This window comes from Theobroma cacao, chromosome 4 (genome assembly GCF_000208745.1).
Source record: "Theobroma cacao cultivar B97-61/B2 chromosome 4, Criollo_cocoa_genome_V2, whole genome shotgun sequence".
NCBI classification, from domain to species: Eukaryota; Viridiplantae; Streptophyta; class Magnoliopsida; order Malvales; family Malvaceae; genus Theobroma; species Theobroma cacao.
The window spans coordinates 18,553,355-18,561,014 of NC_030853.1; positions in this window are offsets into that span (position 1 = coordinate 18,553,355).

The following is a 7,660-nucleotide window of genomic DNA, read 5'->3' on the forward strand; positions in this document are numbered from 1 at the left end:
CAAACTATAGTTGAGAATCAAGTTCTATTTTGTCATGAATTGACTAGCTGTGTCTATAATACAATTTTATGATGACCATGAACTTTGTAGTAACTTTCGCACAAAAAAAAAAAGTATAATAATGATACAAGCAATTCTAATATATAGCAGTACAATATGCTCCTAAAATTAATCACCAGTTAAACTATTAAATATGTATAATAAATGGATTAAAATTTTGAGTTGTTATATCTTAAAAGTCTCATCTTATCTAATTTAAGATTTAAATTTGAATTTTTGGTAATGGAATCTAAAATTCTAGCCCTTTTTAATTCAAAGTGTTTTAACCCAAGCCCACTTCATTAAATCAAGTAGGTAAGTTTCCATTTTGGTTTGAATAAAGAAATAAATTAAAGCATTGTAAAAAAGACAAAGTGGCTGCTCTGGTAAGAGTAGTGCATATAGCTTTGAAAGCATTGATCCCCAGCTTTAGCAAATGATGAAACAACCCAAGACCCATCAATTATTTTATGTTTTTGTAAGAAATGTGTGCTTTGAAACAAAGCTTCGCAAGCAACATAATCATTTGCCTTCTTAAGAAAACTACCATCTACCTAACTTTTCATTATATATATATATATATATATATATATTATTNCTATATATATATATATATATATATATATATAGTTATTAAAAAATTATTTCTCATTTCAGAGTATTTCAATAATATTCAATTAGTGTGACTAAAAATAGTGATAGGATTTCTTCTTGATTTAGCATTGCTATTTCGTCCCAACTTTATTAGTCTGAATTTGATGTCTACTATTCACAAGGACGATGATGTAAGAACCATAAACTTTTTAAGGGTGTTTACTTTTCTGTTTCTAGTCAAATCCCTCAGTGGAGGGAGTGTGAAGACGGTCGGTTCGGTCGATAGGGTGTTAAAATTCTAAACATTGAACTTACCTTATGCAAAAATCGAATTGAATTGAATAATTATACTTAATTGAATCGATAAAAATTTGAACTACTTCAATTTGTTCGGACAGTTTCAAAAAACCAAACTGAAACAAACATTTTATAATATTTTATCAAAATTTAATGTAATATATATAAATATAAATTTTAACATACTCGAGTAAATTTAATATATATTGTTGGTGTATTTTTAAAATAAAAAAATTATCTCTTCATATGAAAAGTTATCTTTTCATATTGTGTTTTATGAATAAATGATTATAATTTCAAAAAGTAATTATTGAAACATACATTTATTGAAAGATTGTGTCTTATAAATGCAAAAATATCTTTTAGATAAAGAGATGCCTTGAAGAAAGAGTTGTGTCCTTGATAAGAGACACTTGTAAGCTTATGTAAAGGACTTGCTGCTAATCATTCAATACATTAAAAACAAAATAAGAGTAAGAAAATCAAGAGCAAGAGAAGTGTTGTATTCTGAAATTTAATATAAATACTTAAGTTCCTATCAACTACAATAAAGGTCCAAATTCCTTATAATCTATTTTTTGCAGAAAATAAGCTTTAATGACAAACAACTTTGCAAACCCTCAAGTGTGTTTAGTGGTCTACTCTCGTAAAGTGTAAAATGAAATTAGACGTTGGCATCATTGTATCCCTAAGGTTATTCGTATTATTCCCCTTTGCATACCGAGTGGTGACAGGCAAAATAAGTTTTAAAGATAACATCTACTTAAAAGCTTGCCTTGAAGTCAATTTTGCCGATTCCTTAAATTTTATCTAAACCCCATTGAAAGGCTCGCCTTGAAGTCAATTTTGCATATTCTTGAATACCGTATAAACCCCACTTGCACCAACAATTTTAAAACTTATCTTTGTGGTATTCAAAATGGCTTCACTTAAGGATATGGCTACCAACTTTGTCAAGTTAGATCGCTTTTAAGGAGGAAACTTTATTCGATGGTAGAAAAAGATGCGTTTCTTCTTCACAACTCTCAAAGTCGCATATGTTCTAGATACACCACGGCCAAGTGAAGAAGATGGTGAAGAATTTGTGGATAGAACTCGTTCGAGGCAAAAATGGTATAATGATGACTACATATGCATGGGACACATTCTTAATGGAATGTCGGATGCATTGTTCGATGCGTACCAAAATGAAGCTAGTGCAAAACAACTTTGGGACAAATTGGAAGCAAGGTACATGGCTGAAGATGCAAGCAGTAAAAAATTCTTGGTTAGTCGTTTCAATAATTACAAAATGGTTGATAATTGTTCTATTATAGAGCATTTGCATGAGTTTGAACGCATTCTAAATGGCTTTAAGCAATATGGTCTTAAAATAGATGAAGTTATTGTGGTATCTTCAATAATTGAAAAGCTTCTCCCTTCATGGAGAGATACTAAGAAAACTCTATAACATAAAAAAGGAAGATATGTCTCTTGAGGACCTTGGTAATCATCTTCGAATAGAAGAAGATTATTGCAAACAAGAAGAAGTCAAGCAAGATGAAAAAGATTCTAATGAAAAGAATCTTGAGACTTTGAAGGTCCATGTGATGGAACACAAACCATTAAACAAGCCGGTCTCATGCAACCAAAGAAAACATTCTGTGGGTATGAATGACAAAATTCATAAGTTCAAAAGGAACAAAAAATGACCATGTTTCCATTGTAACAAACATGGACACTTTAAGGTAGAATGTAAACTTTTGAAAAACAAGACACAAGGTGTGAACAGTAACAAATTTGTGGCTATGGTTTCTAAGGTCAATCTTTTCCAAGATAATGGAGCATGGTGGATTGACACTGGTGCAACTAATCATGTATGCAACGACAAGAGCTTTTTCAAGACTTTGGAAGAAGTTAATGATGGAAACGTGCTATACATGGGAAATTCCTCCACTACACAAGTGAAAGGAAAAGGCACCGTGGAACTCATGTTTACTTATGAAAAAGTACTTGTACTAAACAATGTATATTATATACCAGAAGTTCGAAAGAATCTTGTGTCAGGTGGCTTGTTGAATAAGTATGGCTTCAAATTAGTATTTGAAGCAGATAAGTTCATCTTTACAAAAGGTGGACAATATGTGGGAAGTGGATACTTTTGTGAAAACATGTTCAAGTTTAATACTAATAAGAATATTACTAGTTCTACTTATATTGATGCCTCGTTTAATGTTCATGATATTAAAACAATTCTGACTTATCTACGGCATAATAGATTAGGTCATGTTCATTATAGAAGAATGCATGATATGGCTTAATTAGAATTAATACCCAACATTGATGAAAATAATGATATGTGCAAGACATGCATGGTCACTAAAATCACAAGAAGTTCATTTCCTAAGGTAGAAAGAAACTCCAAATTACTTGCATTAATACATTATGAAGTTTGTGACATGCATAGTACTCCATCTACTAGTGGAAAGAAATACTTTGTAACATTTATTGATGACTTCTTTAGATATTGCTATGTTTACTTATTGCATACTAAAGATGAAACAATGGAGAAATTTAGAATTCATAAAAGAGAAGTTGAATTGTTTTGTGAATTGCTTATTAAATGTTTATGAAGTGATAGAGGAGGCGAATATTATGATCCCAAGTATTTTGAGTCCACTGGTATTATTCATGAGACTACCGCTCCATACACACCAGAATAAAATGGTGTAGCAGAACGTAAGAATCGAGTTTTTACAGAAATAATCAATGCTTTGCTTTGTAAATCAGGTTTGGGAAAAAGATTTTGGAGCAAAGCTTTATTAACAGCTTGCCGTATACTAAATAGAATCCCAAACAAAAAAAGCAAAACTACTCCTTATGAACTATGGAAAGGAAGAAAGCCAAACCTTAATTATTTAAAAGTTTGGGATGTCGAGCCATAGTAAGAGTTCTAGAGCCAAAGAAAAAGAAATTGGGTGAAAAAGGAATTGAATCTATATTTATAGGATATGCTAAACATAGTAAAGCATACCGTTTCATGGTGATAGAGCCCAATGATTCATATTCTATTAATACAGTCATAGAATTAAGGGATGTTATCTTTGATGAAATAAGGTTTAATTCAATTCCAAGACCTAAGGAACTAGTAACAGAAAGTGATAAACTTTCAGAAAATGATGAGAAAGCTATTGAGCTTCGGAGGAATAAAAGAATTAGAAAAACAAAGACATATGGATCCGATTTGGTCATGCACTTAGTAGAAGGTACAAGAGAGAAAACATGTGAATACTTACCTTACTACTTTAATGTAGAAGGTGGGGGTGATCCTCAAACTTATGAAGAGGCAATGAGGTCTCGAGATGCTTCATTTTGGAGAGAAGCAATACAAGATGAAATGAACTCAATAATGGGAAACAAAACATGAAAATTAGTAGACCTCCCACCAGGTTCCAAGTCAATAGGCTGTAAGTGGATTTTCAAAAAGAAAATGAAAGTTGATGGAACCGTAGAAAAGTTTAAAGCATAGTTAGTGGTAAAAGGCTTTAAACATAAGGAAGGTATTGATTATTTTGATACATATGCACCTGTAGCAAGAATAGCTACAATTAGAGTGCTTATAGCACTTGCATCTATACATAATATGGTAATTCACCAAATGGATGTTAAAACAGCATTCCTAAATGGTGAGTTAGATGAAGAGGTGTATATGGGGCAACTTGAAGGGTTTGTCCTTCCTGGTCAAGAAAGAAAAGTATGTAAGCTTGTAAAATCCTTGTATGGATTAAAACAAACGCCTAAACAATGGCATCAAAAGTTTGATGAAGTTGTGCTAGCTAACGGCTACAAGATCAATCAATTTGACAAATGTGTCTATAGTAAGTTCCATAATGGAAGAGGTGTCATCATTTGTTTATATGTAGATGACATGTTAATCTTTGGTACTCATTTAGACCAAGTGAAAGACACAAAAAGGTTATTGTCAAAGAATTTTGACATGAAAGATATGGGTATGGCGGATGTTATTCTTGGTATAAGAATAATAAGAGATAATAATGGCCTAACATTGTCTTAATCTCATTACATTGAAAAGATTGTAATGAAGTATGGTAAGTTAGATTGTATGCCAATGACTACGCCCTATGATTCTAATCTAAGGCTAGTACCCAACAAAGACAAGCCAATAGCACAAAATGAATATGCAAAGGTGATTGGATGCCTAATGTATGCCATGATTTGTACAAGGTCAGATATTGCTTTTGCGGTTGGGATGCTAAGTCGATTTACAAGTAATGCAAGTAAATAACATTGTTATGTTGTTCATAGAGTTCTAACGTACTTAAAGAGTACAAAGAATTATGGGATTTATTATTCAAGCTTTTCTTCAGTTTTAGAAAGGTATACAGATACTAGTTAGAACTCAAATAGAACAGATCATGCGTCAACGACTGGTTAGATTTTTACAATTGGTAGGGGTGTTGTTTCTTAGGATTCTAAGAAACAATCTTGTCAAGTAGACTCCACTATGGCGACTGAATTTATAGCTTTAGCATCTGCCACCTAAGAAGCGGAATGGTGAGAGATTTACTCTATGAAATTCCGTTATGGCCTAAACCAATGGCACCAATCTTGATACATTGTGACAATGAAGCAATTGTATCAAAGGCATATAATCAAGCATACAATGGAAAGAGTCGATATATTGGACTTTGACATAGCATTGTAAAACAAAGAATTAGTGATGGTATAGTCACTATAATTTATGTGAGGTCTGGTGAAAATTTAGCCGATCCATTTACCAAAGGTCTTAAAAAGGACTTGGTAGTAAAGACCTTAAGAGGGATGGGTTTCAAGCCTATCAACTAAATCTCCAATGGTGGGAGCTCATCTCGACACTTGCAGTCGACCTGCAAGTCTTGGGTATTGACCATTTTACCACATGGAGATTACAAGCACTAATTTATATTTTCCATCTCAAGGTGTATAGTGCTTGGTTTCCGTAATGTGTAAAGTAAGATTGAACAAAAGTTCTTAATAGACCCATAACATGTATATGTTGAAGTACTATAATTACGGGATACTTTTGATGGGGCCTACCTATGTGAGTGGAAATGTGGCTGCTTCTAGGAGTTAAAGGCTTGACTCTAACAGCACTCATGAATGGATGCAAAACACAAGGCCATAAAACGTATTGGCAAAACTAGATACAAAGTGAGTAAGGAAGCTTGTGTGTGTTTAGTGGCCCGACTAGTCAAATGAAGAATCGATGGTTCAATGATTGGTCAACCACTTGATTTAGACTAGAACCAACCATACTCACTAAGTGAAGGTTCAAATCTACGGGATACCTTCATTTATGCACAAGCTTCCCAAAGTTGCTGGTATTTGGAAATTTTGAAAATGGTGGGGGATTGTTGATGTATTTTCAAAATCAAAGGTTATGTCACATGATGAAAAGCTATCTTAACTCAAAAGTTATGTCACATAAAGTGACATGGTGTGTCTATTGGATAATAGGTAGATTTTCATGTGAATAGTTATGTCTCTTGAAAAATGACATCCAAAATTTATGAGACATATTGAAAAAACACCATTGCTCAAAAGTTAAATATGAAAAGTTATTGTTTCAAGGTATAATTCAAAGGTTATAATTTATGGTATGAAAAGTTATCTTTTCATAAGATGATTATTGAAACAATACCTTTATCCAAAAGTTGTGTCTGGCAAAATATGGAGATACTTTTTAGACAAAAGGTGCCTTTATAAAAAGGTTGTGTCCTTGAAGAAGAAGCACTTACGAGCCTATATAAAGGGTTTGTTGCTAACCATTTTGACACATCAAATCAGAGACAAAATAAGTGCAGAAATATCAAGAGTAAGAAAAGTGTTGTGTTATTTTAACATAAATGCTTAAGTTCCCATCATCTACAAAAGCTTCCAAATTCTTTATAATGTACTTGCTGTAGAAAGTAGGTTCTAAAGCCAAACAATTTTGCAAACTCTCGAGTGTATCTAGTGATCTACTATCGTAAAATGCAGTACGAAGTTAGACGTTGGCTTCATTGTATCCCTAAGGCTATTCGTATTATTCGCCTTTGCCTACTGAGCAGTGAGGGCGAAATAAGTCTTAAAGATAACGTATATTGAAAGGTTCACCTTGAAGTCAATTTTGCCTATTCTTGAATACCGTATAAACCCCACTTGCACCAACAAATCCCACTTGTACCAACATATATCCATTGAATAATATAAAAGCTAAAACATATATTAATATATATAATAATTTTTTAAAACACATATATATAATAATTTAAATTTTTATTAATTCGAGTTCGATTATTTGATCTATTAGGTTAGAAAATATAGTCATTAAAAATCGAATCCAATTGATCAAAATAACTAAACTTGCAAAACTGAACATACTAAAACCCATTTCAATCAAACAAAAAAATTAAACTCATTCCGATTGAATCGATTTTTTGAGTTGATAATGATTTTACTCAGCCCTACACTAATACACTGAGAGAAGAAGAGCTTATCCTAGTCAGATTTAGAACAACTTTTTGTATTTCATTTTTCTTCTTATCTTTTTGCTGTGTTCCTTACTATTTTTCACAAAGGCATAAAAGGAGTTTGTACCGGGAACCTCTGCATTATTAAACAATATCTTTTCTAGCGACAGCACAAAGCATATATATTAACTCTGTTTGATTCCACAAAAGCAACAAGTTATGTCCAAACACATAACAAA